The 17,929-nt window shown below is 38.7% G+C and overlaps 1 long non-coding RNA gene across 1 annotated transcript; it reads left to right on the forward strand.

Annotated features, from left to right (window-relative positions):
• The first annotated feature begins 32 nt into the window (after positions 1-32).
• Positions 33-16,890, forward strand: LOC128341277 (uncharacterized). Its single transcript, XR_008314299.1, has 2 exons — positions 33-89; positions 16,473-16,890. It is a non-coding gene; the product is annotated as an uncharacterized LOC128341277 (long non-coding RNA).
• Positions 16,891-17,929: the final 1,039 nt, after the last annotated feature.

Below are 17,929 nucleotides of genomic sequence, written 5' to 3' on the forward strand. Positions count from 1 at the left end.
TACCAGCAGCTGCTATTACTTTGGTGGGACGTTTTTCATATCACAATTTCAGTTTGTTCCCTTGTAATCATTACTGGGACAATTTACAGGTAGTACTCACCCTTTATGTTTCATGTCCTATTTGATATGACATTGTTTGAGGTTTGCATCTATTATATACTATATCTTTTAGGTAAGTTTGCGGTCCTGGGTACAGCTAAAAAATCTTTTAGATTAATTATTGCTTGTGTTTATGACATATGTTGAGTTTTTCACTAGTAAAGCAAATCCTGAGCCTTTTAATAAGCTTAGATAAGTTTAAATGTATTGAAATTTTACTTTATAATTTGTGAGTGTTTTTTGCGTTCAGTTTTTCATACTTTACAGCATTATAGATATTGTTTTATGTACTCATTTCATTGTTCCAGCCTGTATTAATGGGAACCAGCCCCTGAGGAAGCTTTGGACGAAACAGCTCCTTATCCCAGGGTGGCTGTCGTGGTTTTTCCCCGGTGTGCTTTGTCTTCCATCATCTATTATTATCAGTCATTACAGAGCATGTTGCTTGCTTTCTTTGAATGAAGGATTCATGTCTTGAATTACATGTATTCACAACATCTTACTGAGTACAACGTTTCCTTCTTTTGGATTTGAGGACTCATTACCTGTACTGTATGTACTCTTCAGTTTCTCATTTTGAAGACATTGTTACCATCCAGGCCTGATTTATATAACAAATATGCTCATTAGCTAGCATACAAAATTAGGCCTGTCCCATAGTGTCACCAAGTGACCATGTTCTTTTATATAGTGACCATGTAGGATCTGGGCTCAAGGAAGAAAGGAGATCAAACCACTCCTAAAAGGATCCAATGGGCTTTATTGAGTATAAAAGAATAACAACATCAGTCAAGCTGAGCAGGAAGAAGAACATCCTAACAGCATTACTAACAGTATTTAAGCAGAACATCCTATCAATATTACCAACAGTATTTATTTCAACCCTAGCCAGCACCAATATTCACCCCGTGTTCCTAACTAACATATGTGTGTGTATTAAATCTTCCTAAAGCCTAATATAATTCAGATATAGACAGAAAGGGGGGGGGTAAGGAAGGCTGAGGGCTGGCATGGTTTGGGGGAGATCAGGAATTAGTAGAGGAAAAGGGGGGGGAGGAGAAGGAGGGGGAAAGATGGAGGGATCCAAGGCTTGTAAGGAGCAGCATATTACCAGGACCAGAGACTTGAGAGTGGTGGATCTCTTTGGCTGAAGGAGCGAGGCTCTTGGCTGGAGACAGGAGTTTTTGCAGTTGCTCAGATCACGGCTGAGAGTCAGAGCACCATGGCTGGGGAAGTCTTGACTTCTCACTGCGCAGTAGAAGTCACAGACAGCTCCTGTCCATGGACAGAGTTCCTGCTTGTTGCCCCGCAGCTTAGCAGCAAACTCTGGGATGGCATGTGAGCAGCTCTTGCATGTAGGCAAAAGATTGCTAACTCTCTGTCCAGTAGCCTCATTCTTTATAGTTGTATTTTCCTTTGATCTATTCAAATCTCATCTTTTCCTGGGTCCCAAAAGGTGACAACTTGCTGCTACCTTCTGGATAATGTCTTTTAATTATTCAGGATATTGGCCAGTCCAGAGAGATCTGAATCTCATCTTCTGTAAACTGTGCGCTTAGGAAGGGGGGGACACATTGCCCAAAGCAAATCTGCATCTCTGAGCTACAAATGGCATTTTCCCCGATTTGCCAGTCTAACCCCAAAAGGTGTTAAAGTGTTAGTAAAGTAAGAATTATAGTCTATAGGTGTTTTCTTTGTATGCATCTACCTATGTTGAATTTCTATAGAGAGCAATTGAGTTAACCATTGACAAGGATTAACGCTGACTTCTTGCAACAGGAGAGGGGAGATCAGCCTCTGGCATCTTCCATAGGCATTATCTGATAGTGAGTCACATTTTAGCATTTGGATAGTTCGGCCTGGCTTTGAGTACCCATTTCAAAATACAATGCTGGATTGCCTCCTCCTTCACAGAGCAGTTGAGATCTAGTATGTCAATTCACCCTGAGCCCAGGCATTAATTAGCAATAGCAATAGCACTTACATTTATATACTGCTCTATAACCGGAGCTCTCTAAGCAGTTTACAATGATTTAGCATATTGCCCCCAACATTCTGGGTACTCATTTTACCGACCTGGATTTGGAAAGCCAGAATATGGCAACCCTACTCAAGGTGTGCTTCCTTCTGAGGCCAGAGGGGGCAGTCACTGCTGCTGCTTCTGCTGCAAAAGGAGGAAGGGTCCTACTACTCCTTTGCTACTGCCTCTTGTGCTGTTGATCTTACTCCTCTACCACTGCATCCTCCATCATCTTCACCTCTGCTGCTGATGTGCTCCCTTGTAGCAGCAACAGTGGTGGATGACGGCAACAACAGCACCACTCTGTACATCCTTCCTTCTCCTGCTGCCAACAGGGAAAGATAACAAAGTGGAGCAAGGGTGCAATGCTGCTGCCACTGCCACTGTTGCATGGAGTTAGAGCACGTTGGCAGCAGAGGCAAAATGATTTTGAATAGCACTTGCAGTCCAGGTCCAATTTGGATTAGCAGCATGACTGCCACCCAAAATCATTTTGCACGTTACTTTTGGCACACATGCCATGGGTTGCTGGCCCCTGTGCTAGAAACATTTTTTTTTTTAAAATAACCCAGTCCTGAGAACACACTCTTAGGGAAAATGCCCTTTTTGTCTTGCATGTATGCCTTAATGTACTGTAAGTGCTTCCTTCCCATCTCAATTTATGTTGGTGTATTTATTCAAAAATAATTTGCCTCTAGAGTGGAACAATTTAGAATTGTTCTTCAGGGGTGTGGGGAAGAAGTAATTAATACACCCAGTTCTTCTCTCTGTGAGTACAATGAAGTGCCATCTGTCCTTTTAGCTCTAGTTTCAGTCTTGATGTATTAAGTAGTGATAGTAAACATACATTGCCAATCAATAAGTGCATTCTGTTTACAGCAGTGTCAGTTGCGTCAGGCCCTGAAGCAGCTGCCAGCCACATGATGCCCATTTTCTCTCTCTCACACTGCTGGAGAGATCGCCATACCATACAGAATTCACAGCATGCTCAGGTGATTACTGATGCTTCTGAAGCTGTCACCTAAACTTGTCCAACTTTTTGTCTCTGGAAGAAGGATGACTTTTTGCTTTGTGTCCATAAAACTGTCTGCACATTCTTCCACAGGTAATCAGTGTTAAAGTAGGCGTTAGGCAGATGACAGTTACTCACAGTTCTAGCCTGTGGTGATAAGCAGAGCTGCAAATTTTAACCTAGGGATTAATCAACTAAAGCTTTAATTGAGGGTTTTAAAAGCAGGCCATTTAGACAAGTTTCTTACCCTGAAGAACAGGCTTCTTTAGAATGATTGACCCCCATTTAAGTTGACATTGGATCCCATTCAGTCTGGGATCTTTATCTAGCCTTTTTATTCCTCCAGGTCTTGGCATACAGCAATCACATAGCTCTTGCACCAGAAACTAGAGGCATTAGTTTTTGCCATGGGTGTGCCATAGACTGAGGCACACCCCACTTCAAAGTACTCATTATATGTTGCGAGTTCGTGAATAAGAAGATAATTAATGGTGAACACGCCACTAGAAAGAAAACTTGCTTGCAGCTACTCTTCTTTCCCTGCTGTGTTGAGTGTGTACTTTATTTGTTGCATTGAATGAATGAATGAATGAATGAATAGCTTTATTATGATCATAGATCAGACATAAACACATCAAACTACAGAACATTCAGATAAGAAATCTATCATACAATACACCAACAAAGCGTTTTGTAGTAAGATCCAAAGGGTAGAAATGAATTGTTGGTGGATCTTAACAGCGGCCGCACAAAACCGAGCAACCTTGTGTGTAATATATTTCTTGTCTGCAAGGAGAAGTGTGGCATAAAATTCATCACTTTGGACGGGGTAAAGTAATAGCAAGGGAGTAATAAGACTACATTGATTGTCATTATAAAAGGAACAATAATATAGCAACACATGGTGGACAGATTCAACCTCAACTGAACCACAAGGGCAGATCTGACTGGCCAGAGGACTTTTCAGAAATTTCCCATTAATAGCTGGTGATGTTAAGGCATCATATCTTGCTCTAAGGAACACTCTCTGATGGTTGGGTAAAGAGAGTAATGATAAATAACTGGCTGGTTCCTAGCTGTGATCGCCAAGGCACCCTCTTATGGTATGCAGGATGACACCCAGGTCATTTTGGTGCTCAATGTCCAAGATCCTCTGGTTGAGGATCTTCTTGGTTTGATTATATTCCAATAGTGACAAATATTCTAAAGAGAAACCAAGTAATGAGAGTTTTGCCAGCAGTGCTTGTGTCCAAGAAGACTGACACTTGTCAGCCAGTTCAAGGGGAATCAGCCCCAGAGGGGGGAAAATTGATCTTAAGCCAGTAGTTGAAAATTGAAATCCATGCTTCGGATTCCACCCTCTGAAAGCCCATTTCAGTTAGAACCTTAGTGCAGCATTAGAAATACATCTGGGGGCCATGAGTACAGCTCTTATAAACTTAGACTGGACACTCTCTAGTGATCAGTAGTTGGAAAGGGGGCCTAGTTGTGCGTTGTACAGAAGTTGGGCTAATGGTTTGGCAATGAACAGCTTTAGTGCTGCAGGAATAACCTCTCCTCCTTTGGAGTGGAAAAATCTCAGAATTGCTGATGTGCTCCTTTGAGCCTGTTGGACAGCATAGTCCACATAGACCTTCCATGACCCTGTGGTTGTTTTTTTTTTTTTTTAATGCTTTTATTAGTATTACAAGTGGAAACAGAAAGGTTACATCTCTGAGACTCCAACAAGACCAAACAAGTTTACATACAAGGTCTTATCCTTCAAAACCAAAACGCAGGAAAAATACAATAGTGTTCGTTGAATCTAAAGGGTCCTAAACTAGGCATCAGACATCAGTAGTAATCAGTAAAGAATCTTGAACCCCACAAGGGGAAATTAGAAAAGTAAAGGTCTGTCCCAGCGTGATTGATCATCCCACTATCAAACTGTCTGAAGAGGAGAGAGCCAACCCAACTATGATATATAAAGTAGATATGATACAATTATTTCGAACACAGGGCAAGACATCTCCAGTACTCTGTGATTTCAGCATCACAGACACGAAAAATGATATTAGGTATTATTGATAAGCTTCTGTATTCTGTAGGAAGGGGAATATAAGTTTCCTTGCTCTAATTTTGTCCTACTTCTAAATTAAGACCTGTATAAGTAATAATAAGAAACAAAATTTATTGAAACTTTCAATAAGTGGGATAACTGAGTCTTGTAATGTATGTGTTTAATAAAGTATGTTTTGTAATGTGTTATTCTCCAATACTCAAAAAAAGGAAATTTCCTAAACAAATCATGAATCTTCTAGCCTTTTCCATCAACATTAAATGAGAGATATAATGTATTAACTTATATGTTAAGCTGGTGGGCTGAGACAATCTAAAATGATAAAAGGTCATCCATTATTCTAGCCAAACTGAAAATGAATTCAAAGAATTTTAAATTCCTTGTTCTATCTAAGTGGATAACCAGTTTACAATAGGAACCACAGCAGCAGACTTCACCAGCAAGGTGCTGTACAGTTCTCTTCCACATGAGTTTCAATGTTATAAATAACAGGTACAGGAATCTAAATAAAAAATTGGTCCTACTAATAAGAGCTCAAAAACAGATACGTAATTTTAGGTGTACCTCAGATATATGTCTCAAATATATCCTAATATACATTATTAAGTACACTTCAGTACCGTTTATAATATTGTAATATCAATACAATAAAGGGGAAAGATCTCTCAGGCAAGACATATGTTAGTTCTATATGTCTCTGCATTCAAATCGCACCCTAAATTGCTTCATTCCCTTCATACTGGCTCTCTTCTCCAAAAACCATTCGGCTACCCCCTAAAGAATCCATGGGAGATTCAAACAGCAATGCAGAGAAGGCTTGTTAATGTCTGTAGGAGCGACTAAAAACCTCACTGTCAGAGAGAATAGAGTTTAAAACTCTCACAGAACACTCCCCCTAAATTCAGTTAATTATTGGGCAACTGTATATGCAAAACGGTTTCAACCAAGATTATCCAATGGAGAGGAAAATAAGAGTTAAAAAACGCTAGTTCTGGCATACCAAAAGTAATGTGTGTGTTATAAATACAAAGCCACATATCCACCAATTCATGAAATTCACATCCAATCGCAAACTTGAATACAAAAACCTTAGTAAAATAATGAACAGAGATCAGCTAAACCTTTAGTAGTCCCACTCCTCTGTAATCAAAACCAAATAAATATACTGGAGAGATAAATGGAGGGAACTAAATTCAGCCTTGACTGATCTTTATAACCTACAACTGGGAGCAAAAAATGTCAGACAATGGCAATACAATATCCCCTCTATACATTTATCTAATCCTTCTCAGTTTGCTTCCAATTGTTTGCATTCAGCTAAACTTCTCAGAGTGTTATTATTAAGTATAATAATAATTATTAATAATTATCAGGTATTCATAACAGGTAATAAAAGCCCGTGGGGAGAGAGGAGGAAATAATAAACTGAAACTAATAGAAGAAGCAGAATACCCTTCAGCTGCTTGCCATTCTTATCCCTTTAAAACTATAATGTCCTGTGGTAAGGAAAAACCAATAAACCTGTTCCATATATTTGGATATGTTTGCATTGTTGTGACACTTTGTTTCTAAGAATTGAATTTGCAAAGATATTCTCAATTCATCCCTAAATCTCCCCTTCTTAATACATTCTCATTATGTCCCTAAAAAAGGAAAGACAGGAAGATATATGTGACAGTTCCTTAGGTCTATTAAACCATTGGTCCACAATGCAACTTAATTCCTGATTAGCTTGTTACCCATATTGGACCTTGTTTAGAACTCCCTAAATCTTAATGTTTAAAATATAAAGGACAGTTAACACAGGGAATGCCTTGAGGGACCAAATATTAAGGCTTGGTATTAAGTTATACTCCAGGTTACAGCTACAAGTGAAACCCAAGATAATCACATATAATTCAGTTTCAATCATGCTGATACGTGTTAACTCCTTAGGTTAAGACTTTGAGTGCTGCGGTTATTTCAGTATTAAACCCTGTATGAAGTTCCCTAAATAACGTTTGGTAGGAAAAGGAGAAAAAAAAGGAGGAGAAGCAGTACAGAAATACATTGAAGAAAGTGCATTGAACACAGGGAATACATTGACAAGCCAATTAATGAGGTATAGTATATGCTTATACTCAAAGTTAAAACCTATAGAAAACCTATAGATATATAAATAAAACCTTGAATTAATCACATATCTTGAAAAGTCAAACAGAAGGAGAGATGCATCAGAGAAAAAAAGTGGGAGTCAACATTTAGAATCTTTGAGGCTTTGAGAATCTACCTGCTCGCCCAGCAAAGGGTTAATTTGAGATCATAGAAACAGTGTCCAGAGACATTTTCTCATACAGGAGAGACCAAACAGTGCCACGACTGTAACCCTGAAATACCTAAGAAAAAGTTTCTGTGCAAAGAAATCTCTTCAGTTGAAATCCTTCTGCATAGACCTCACCGCAGCTGAAAGCCAAGTAGTTCTATTAATATACACACACAAAGTAAACAGCTGGAGCAAGTAAACTTTCAAATAAAATGCAAACTTTCAGGTTTGTTCTATCAGAGTCTTCTAAATTTATCTCAAAGTAAAGCACGTCTTAACTGTCACTCCCCATACCAATTATCCCCCCAAATCTATAACAAGATCATCATTCAAACAAACAAAACAAAACAAAAAATAAGGAATGGGGAATATATCTTTATCACGCCAGCTCAGCCAAGTAGGAGGTATGGAATTCTTCAAAGTAAAGTCACAGTCTCAGCAAACTCCTTCTCAACACTTTAGTTTCTCTAGTCAGAGTTTGGGTAGATAGTTAATGACGAAAGGGTGATTATTCGGCCATAAAACACTTTGTCAGCCGTGCAAACAGAAGGAACTGTAAATGGAACTTTTCAGAGCAGTCAAAGTCAAATCCTCCCAGAAAGCAGGTAAACAGAATTTGTCCAAGTAGGGCTTTGTAAGACAGACACGAACTGGTTAGATATGTGGTTCTACAAAAACAGTAAAATGAAAAAAACCAAATCAAAAGAGAGGCAATGAGCCATTCTTCTATCCAAGCCTGTCGTCTTCTCCATTCCTCTTCTCCATTGCAAATACTTGTCTGCCGGAAAGTTTGAGGTGGGGGAGGGGGAGGTTCACGAAGAGATAGGGAGGAGAAAAAACCCATAATAATCTCCAATGAATGCTGTGAGTAATTTAGAGTTCAAGAATAAAATAAGAAATAAGTAATTGCTGGGATATCAGACATTTCAAAAATTCTTCAAGACAAAACTGAAAGCTGTTAGCATTGGAATGCTGAGATCTCCAGCAAAGTAAAAATAGCAAAAAGTAAGCAAGAGCTTTCAGTAAAGGAAAAACACACACCACCACTGTAAATCTGCCAAACTCATGGCCGTGGACATCTCAGAGATTTATTAGTAAAGATAAAAGGGAAAGAGCAGGTCGTCGGAGATTAGGCGGTGGAAAGCCTCTCTTCATTCGTTCCTATGACTGCAGGAAGGTCTCCCCAGATGTTCATCCAGGGTTTTCCAGACTTTTCAAGTTCTGAAGACCCCCTAGACTCCCACCTCTAAGAGGAGGAACAAGCCCCGCACACATACCGACCTCCATCTGACCGATGGGAGGTGATAAGACCAAACAATTGATGAGAACCCTGACAGGTGGTTTAGTCAGGAATTTTTGTTCCCGACTCCATCTTGCTTTTCATGACCCTGTGGTATGAAAGACCACACCCAAGTATTTAAAACTGTTAACCTGTTCAATCTGATGACCCTCTATAGACCAATTAAATTTCTTAGGCTTTTCAGCAAAGACCATCACCTTAGATTTCTGAAAATTAATAACTAGACGGTTATCCTTACAGTAATTGGCCAGGAGCTTAAGAGCCCTCCTAAGACCTACAGGGGCCTGAGAGATAATTACAGCATCATCTGCATACAGAAAAATTGGGATTTTCACCCCCTCAGTATTTGGCAGATGTAACCCTGGGTCTGAGAGCTTTTTGGCTAAGGTATTTATATAGAGAGAGGGTGCCAAAATGCACCCTTGTTTGACTCCTTTACTGAAAGTTATTGGGTGTGAAAGTGAGCCTTGGGTGTTACATCTCACCCTTACGCTGGTGTTCTCATAAAGTTTTTGAATGAGGAGAAGTAATTGCCTATCAGTGTTGGTATCCCTGAGTTTTCCCCACAGCCTTGGCCTCAAAATTGAGTCAAATGCTGATCTGAAATCTACAGAGGCCACATACAAGGAGCACTTGAGCTTACTGCTATACTTCTCAATAAGATGTCGTAGTACTAAGGCATGATCCATAGTTGAATGCCCTGTTCTAAAACCAGCCTGTTCACCCTCCAAAATGTTTTCTTTCTCCATCCAATCTTGGAGCTTCCAATCTAAATGTCTCAAGTAAAGCTTATTCATGATACTCAGCAGGCTGATTGGACAATAATAAGCAGGATTGCATCTGTCCCCTTTTTAAAATATGGGGCCTATTATAGCTATGCCTCAGTCTTTAGGTATGTGCCCAGTGCGGTCTATGCATGCAAGAGAGCCACCAGCACAGAAACCCACCAATCCGCATTGAGTTTAACCATTTATCAGGAGAGTGTTTGTTGCATTTATATCCTGCCTCTCTTCTATGCTGGAACTCAAGGCAGCATATGTGGCATCCCCAACCAATCTCCAGTCTAGGCACTGGCCAGACCCAGACCTGCTTATTTTCTGCAAGACTGCTGTCTCACGTGCCCAGTGCAGTCCAGACCTCGGCTTTCTGTGGGATCTATATGGCTCACAGGCTTGGTAGCCCAATTCTGTGCTGGCCAAATCTATATAGAAAATGTAAAGGTAGGACTACTCTAACATTCAAGGGAAATATAATCACATTATAAGCAACTAGAAAATGAAGGAATTGCAAGGTGAACATCACCCTGCTACTAACATCAAAAATATGTTATCCATTCTTCTCATGCAGCCTGGCTACATGAAGCTTTGTGCATGGCCCCAGGATGAGGTTTTCACTTTTCTGCTTTTCCCCCGCTAAGCACCTTTTCTATGCTTCCTTGTCCTCTTTATTTTAACAATCCATTCTGCCTGCCTTGTCAATTCATGCATGCATTACTATCCTCCACCTTAGCTTGATTCCATATGATTTAATTAAATCATTTAGGTTATAATACCTCCTTGACCATTTTTGCACAACTGCTTAAGCTGACATACTTTGCTTAGGATTCTTAAACTATTGACAGATAAACCATATTGAAATCAATCAGTGGAACTATTATTGATCAATAATAATTCAGTTATTGATAAGATCAAGTAAATCATCACACACATTTAAATGCATGTGAAAAATGCAGGCAGGGTTGCTAAATCCCCACAAGATCACTATAGCTGGGCCCATCAATCTTGAAATTCAGACATTAGCAGGTAATAATACTATTGTCATGCTATGAAGAGTTTTAGCTGCTTTTTTTTACATGTAGGCAAGGTATTCATGTCATAAGATGACAGCCTGTTTGTTTGTTTTTTTAAATCAATGGACCACCCTAGCTCCAAGACCTAAAATGTGAAAAGTATAAGAGAACAGTTTTTATACCACCTCACCTGAGGTATGGTGGAGCAGGTGGAGCCCTGGGAATACACATGTCATGTGCTCTACTTCTGGTCTCAGGAAGGCTATGCCAAGATTGGGAGTGCCGTACAAACCCACCAACCTCAGCAGATTCTGCTCTACTTGCAGTACAGAACCCAGCATCTGTAACTAAGATTTGAAGTGGGGGACAGGTGTTGGGTAGGGGACAGGTGTTGAGGACAACTGTCAGCTCTTGCCCCCCTCTGGGCACCCGTGACTAGAGTGCACATATTCGTGGGGCTCTGGCTGCTCTGCCGAACGTCAAGTTCAATGCTGCATGTGAACCACTGAGCCCTTTCTCACGATTGGGAGAAATGGCTCAAAAGCCTCAAAATGCTTACCTCCCCCACAGATAATCTACCTGCCATTGCTAGGAGGTGGATCGCCCGACTTCCGGTTGGACTGCCATCGTAGCTGCACGCTTCTCTGAAAGGGGAGGACCGAGGAGGAGAAAATAAGAGGGTTCTGAGGCTTCAAACCCCCCTACGTCACCCTGGATTAAAGGGTCGACTTCAAGATAACCCACTGTTCCTCCCGACCCAGCTCTCTAATTCAAAGCTGCATTGGAGAATGCAGTTTTTGTTTTAGGTCGAGCGGCGGAGGCTGGGTCCAATCAAGCTTACTTCTCTATCGGAAATCATTCGACCGAAGCTAGTTGGCAGCCAATTTCTATGGTTTGGATTAAACTAATTACCTAAAGTTCAAGAAGCTCACCTCTCAAGTGATTGATGACAACTTGCTGGAATTCTTCCTGCGTTTCTGGGAAAGACATTTTAGAGCTTAAGACGCAGCTGTAAGTTTTTTTTCCTGATTACAATTAAGGAGGGGAATTCAATCTTCTTGCTAAATACTGAAACTAAAGAGTTGAGTTGATGACTAAAAATTTTTTAATACCTGGAAAAAGATCTTATTAGTGGGAATTATTATTTTTTTCTTCCTTTTTTTTTCTTTACTGCTGTCGGGTGAAGTTTATGGAAGAGGCGCTTCGCTGCTTGCTGCTTGCTGTTGAAGTTGTCCATCATTCTGTCAACCAATTAGAGAAATAGGCGTTTCACACTACTGTGAGAAAATTTAACTGCCAGTGATAAAGTATAGGAGTTGTGGTGCAGAACTGTTTATACTTGGGACATAAACACAGGCTTTTACTTTCTTTTTTGAGATCAAGGACATTAAACCCTTCTGTGAAAGTGTTTTTTCTTTTTTAACCCTTCCTCTATACTACGAAAGGGGGGGATAGACATAATGCAAAAAAAGTCTCAGCAAAGTCAGATATATTTACAACCCAGGAAATCTTCCCTTCCAAGTCCAGGTGCGGAGGAAACCAGAATGCCTTCAGATTTCGATCAAACGTTATCAGAAATGAAACAGATACTTCAATCAAATGCTATTGCTCTTCAGCAAGTTAGTTCTGATATGGTCCAACTGAAACAAAATATGCTACAAATTAAACAAGATACACAGACATTAAATGATAGAGCATCAAATATTGAAGAAACAGTCAAGAAATTAGCACAAGACAACAAAGAATTTAAATCAAGGGTTGACACTTTGGAGAAGGAGGTGGGAGCACTGAAAGATGATAAAGAAAAATTATTAGATCAAATGGCATTGTTGGAACTAAGACAAAAAGAGAGATTTTTAAGGTTCAGAGGCATTCCAGAGAAAGCTGACCAAGACATCAAGAAAATACTTGGGGAGGAGCTTGCATCACTTTTGGGAATTACTATTGGAGAGATGGAGGCACAGATTGAGATAGCTTTTCATCTAAATTCGGATTTTGCTACAAGAAATAAATTAATCAAAGACTGCTTGGTCCAATTTAGCTTAAAATCAATTACTGAGCGAATTCTTCAGGCTCACTTTGCTACACCCCTTACTATTGAAACCCAGCAGATAAAAATTCTGAAAGAAATTCCAGCCAGAATCTTAAGAAAACGTAAGGATTACAATTTTTTGACAGATGCATTGAATGCTAATGGAATATGCTTTAGGTGGGAAACACCGGAGGGAGTTTCTTTTTTCTATAAGGGCAAGAAGAATAGATTCACTGAGCTTCTTAAAGTGCAAGAATTTTGGCGGAAATACAAAAAAGACTTCTCTCCTGAACATTCAGCTTCCTGAACACCTAATTTGAATTAGACCAGATGGATTACAAATGAGACCACAGGATTTTTTCTTGGAACATTAATGGGTTAAACAAAAAAGCTAAAAGAAATAGAGTCTTTCATTTTCTTAAGAAACAAAATTTAGACATTGTGTGCCTACAGGAGACACATATAAGAAAACAAGATAGAAAATTTTTGGTTAATAAGGCCTTAGGACAAGAATTTGTTTCCTCAGATAAGGGGAAAAAAAGAGGGGTAGTATTTTATGTTAAACAACAATTTGAACCTAAATTGATTTTTAAAGACAAAGAGGGTAGGCTATTAGCATTGGAAATTCTAATTTCTGGGATTAAAATGGTGATAATTGGAATTTATGCCCCTAATGAAAAGAAAGTTGAATTTTATAATTATTTGGATCAACAGATGGCAGAGTTATCAAATGTTAATTTGATTATATTGGGAGATTTTAATGGTGTTGTTTCTACATCTTTGGACAGAAAATCCGATATATTGGATAGGAACCTACAAGGTAAACTTCCTAAAGCATTTTTTTATTTAGTTGAACACATGGATTTGTACGACTTGTGGAGAATCAAAAATTCAAATGCAAAAGAATATACTTATTTCTCTGAAAGATATCAATCACATTCAAGGACAGATATGGTTTGGACATCTAAAGCTATTACACCATGTATGAAAAGAATGGATATTTTACCTAGGACTTTTTTGGATCACAAACCAATTTGTTTTACATGGAAGAAGAATGGAATGACTTCATTTCGTTGGAGATTGAATGAATATCTCTTGAAAAAACCAGACGTTGTGGAGAAAGCCAAAAAGAAGTGGAAAGATTACTTTGAATTGAATTTAAACCAAGGAATGGACAATAAAATTGTCTGGGATGCAAGTAAAGCAGTTATGAGAGGTTTTTTTATACAGCAAAATGCATATTTTAAAAAACAAAGAGGATTGAAAAAAGAGACATTATTGATGCAGAACTCCAAAAAGGAACGGGAATTATTATGGGTTAAAGATAAGAAGACAGTCACTCAAGCTATCAAAATGTTACAACAACAGCTTTCTATGTTAGTAGCAAATGAACTTGAACAGAATTTGAAGTATGCTAAGCAAAGGTCATTCGAGTTTGCAAATAAACTAGGCAAGTTGTTAGCATGGAAAATCAGATCTGAGAAGCAAAAAAATTTCATATCTAAAATACTCACAAAAAATGGGCTCTCCTACGATGGAAAGGAAATAAGAGCTGAATTTTAAAAATACTATTCAGAACTATATAAAGGTAAAATAGTTGAAGACAAAAAAATTGAGCAGTTTCTTAGGACCAAAAATATTCCAAAACTCTCTAAGGAACAAATAGAAATCATGAATGCTCCGATAACAATTATGGAAATAACAGAAGCTATAAATCAAAGTAAGTCCAATAAGACCCCAGGGCCTGATGGATTGTCAGCTTTGTACTACAAGTCATTCAAAGATCAAATTTTACAGCCTTTTCAATGGACTATGAATGATAGCTTACAAAAAGGGATTATGCCAGAATCGTGGAAGTATGCATATATAGCAGTAATTCCAAAACCAGATCAAGACTAAACATTAGTTAAAAACTATAGACCAATCTCACTTTTAAATAATGATTATAAACTTTTTGCTGCCATTTTGGCAAGAAATATGAAGGTTATTTTAAGACATTTTATTCATGAAGATCAAGCTGGCTTCTTGCCAAAGAGACAATTGAGAGATAATGTGAGAACAGTCCTGAATGTACTGGAGTATTATGAAAAACATAATGATAAACAGATGGCGATGATTTTTTTGGATGCAGAGAAAGCTTTTGACAATGTTTCGTGGCAATTTATGTGGAGATTATTAGATGTAAAGGCTGTGGGCGATAATTTTATTAGGGCAATTAAGACAATCTATTCGGAGCAATATGCTAAGATTATTGTAAATGGGGAATTATCAGATAATTGTGAAATACAAAAAGGGACTAGACAAGGATGTCCACTTTCCCCATTGCTTTTTATATTGGTCCTAGAAGTGCTTTGTAGAAGTATTAGAGAAGATGATAAATTATATGGCCCTAAAATTGGCAAACAAGACTACAAGTTGTGTTCTTTTTAGAAAATCCAATGGACAAGATTTGAAGACTCTTGGAAAAAATACAACAACTTGGACAGTTGGCTGGATTCTATATAAATAAGGTCAAAACTAAAGTTCTGACTAAAAATATGGATCAGAAATCTAAGGACAGATTCTCTGAAATAAGTGAGTTGAAAGTGGAGAAGAAAATTAAATACTTGGGGGTCTGGCTAACAAACAATAATTCTTTGTTGTTTACAAATGATTATGTTAAAATATGGAATACAGTGAAAATTGATTTACAAAGATGGTCTAAAATGAATTTGTCTCTAATGGGAAGAATCTCAGTGGTGAAAATGAATGTTATGCCTAAAATGTTATTTCTCTTTCAGACTATTCCTATAATCAACACTTTAACTTGTTTTAAGCAATGGCAGAAGGATATAACTAAGTTTGTTTGGCAAGGGAAAAGACCTAGAATTAATTTTAAGAATCTAACAGATGCAAAGGAAAGAGGTGGTCTTACTTTACCGGACTTAAGGTTATATTTTGATGCTGTTTGACATGGCTAAAATAATGGATAACATTAAGAAACCCTAGAATACTTGACTTGGAAGGATTTGATAGAAGGTTTGGATGGCATTCATATTTGTGGTATGAAAAAAGCAAAATACATAAAGATTTTTTGAACCACTATGTGAGAAGGAATTTAATGAGGGTGTGGCTAAAATATAAAAATTGGTTGTAGCCTAAAACTCCGCTATGGGTATCTCCGATTGAAGCTTTATCACGTAAAGAAGTAAACATGCAAATGCATTGGGGTACCTATAGGGATTTGTTACTTTTTCAGGAAAAGGATTGTAAGTTAAAAAGTTTAACTGAAATACAAAACTTGGTTAGAGATTGGTTCCAGTATCATCAGTTAAATGAGATATATAAGAAAGATTATAAAGTTGGATTTGAGGATCAGATTTCGAGCTTTGAGAAGGAATAATGTGAAAATGATGAAAAATTAGTTTCTAAAATGTATAAACTGTTACTTTTGGAGGAGACAAGAGAAGAAGTGATTAAAACGACCATGATAAAGGGGGCTCAAGATGTGGGTCATAATATAGAAATGGCAGCCTGGGAAAAATTATGGAAAACTGATTTAAAATTTACTGCATGTTATGCTTTAAAAGAAAATTATTACAAAATGATGTATAGATGGTATCTGACACCCAAAACATTGGCATTAATGTATAGAAATGTTTCAAACAAATGTTGGAAGTGTGGACACTCTGAAGGCACTTTTTTTTTCATATGTGGTGGACCTGTGGGAAGGCTAAAGCATATTGGGATATGATATATAATGAGTTAAAGAAAATATTTAAAGTGACATTTCCTAAGAGGCCAGAATCCTTCCTGCTGGGAATAATACAAGGTGCAATTTCTACAACTAATTCAATGTTTTTTATGTACGCTTCTACAGCGGCTAGAATTATATATGCACAGAAATGGAAGAGTAATGAACTGCCTTCAAAAGAAGATTGGCTGATAAAAATTTTGGAATATGTGGAGATGGCAAAACTTACAACACTAATAAGAGACCAACATTTGGAATGCTTCAAAGAAGATTGGAAACCATTCTTGTTGTATCTAAAGAACTATTTTCCTACTATGGACTTTACAGCAGGGTTCGAAATTTAGTAAAAAAACTGCAGGTTGGGTAGATTAGCTGTGTTTGTAAGGGTTTAAATTTATGTTTTGAACTATTGTTATAGCAAGGGTAAACTTTATAGCTGATGATTCACGAAGAGATGTGTGCGGGAAGTCCAATTTTGTCTATTTGTAATCAATGACAATATTATTATTGTTAAAATTAATAAAAATTGAATTTGGAAAAAAAATGAGGTGGATCGCCCACCTAGATGACTGCCAGCTGCTCATGGCAGTAGAGAGGATTGGGGGCCAGGAGGCCCCTGGAACTGTGCAGTGCATTATAGGAAGCCTCCCAGCGCAGACCAGGCTAGTGTGGCTCCTGGCGGTTCACACATGAATTGGCTGCCTAAGTCCTGTCTTTGCTGCGCGTGTAAACATATGCGGGAATTCATCTCTTGACTTTTGCTTGTAATCCTGGGAGCATGTATTTCACGGTCTTCATCAAGGCCGTTCAGCAACGCATTGAGTACAGTAGGGTTGATAACAAGCACACAAGTCGCACTCTTCAGCCCACTTAGCTTGAAGCAGTTCAAATATTCTAATTGGGCTACCTAGAAGAAACAATTTTGAGAAACCACGTCATAGAACAGTTAAAATGAAGGCCCCTTGGGATGTAGGGGCTATTCTATAGAATTAGTTCTGCTCCATATTGAGGGTTGTCAAATGCTTTTCTGACAATGGTGGGGTTCAGATGTAACGCGAAACCGGAATTAAATGGGGCAGAGGTTGGAACTCCAGTATGTCCGAATTCAGGAAACTGTGATTTGGGGCTGAAAGTGACCTGAAGTTTGACTCGCCAAACTCCAGTTTGAATCTTTAGTTTGCATAAAGGTTCGCTGCTGAGACCTCAAGTTTGTCTGCTGAAGAGTTAAGTCCAAACCCAGGCACTGCCATAACTGCAGTTCCGTGCCAATTTTGGAACCACAGTCGTAGAAGCGGTGGCGCAGACGCACTCAGGATTGCTCTCACTCCATGCCTGTGGTGCTTCTCGCTGGCCGCCTCTCTGAGCACCAGCCCTGCCCCTCCTGTCACCTATCCCGGCAACAGGGAAACTGCCACCTCCCATCCCAGGCTTGTCAGGCTGTCAAGTGGCAAAGCCACACAGGGGCAGTCCCTCTTCCCACACTGTCCCTTGTTCCCTCCACCTGGCAAGCAGGAGGGAAAGGGGATGGGATGACAGGGCGGGCACTGCTCCCTGAGAAGGAAGTGACAATAAGAAATGTTCCC

This window comes from Hemicordylus capensis, chromosome 1 (assembly GCF_027244095.1).
Source record: "Hemicordylus capensis ecotype Gifberg chromosome 1, rHemCap1.1.pri, whole genome shotgun sequence".
Classification (NCBI taxonomy): Eukaryota; Metazoa; Chordata; class Lepidosauria; order Squamata; family Cordylidae; genus Hemicordylus; species Hemicordylus capensis.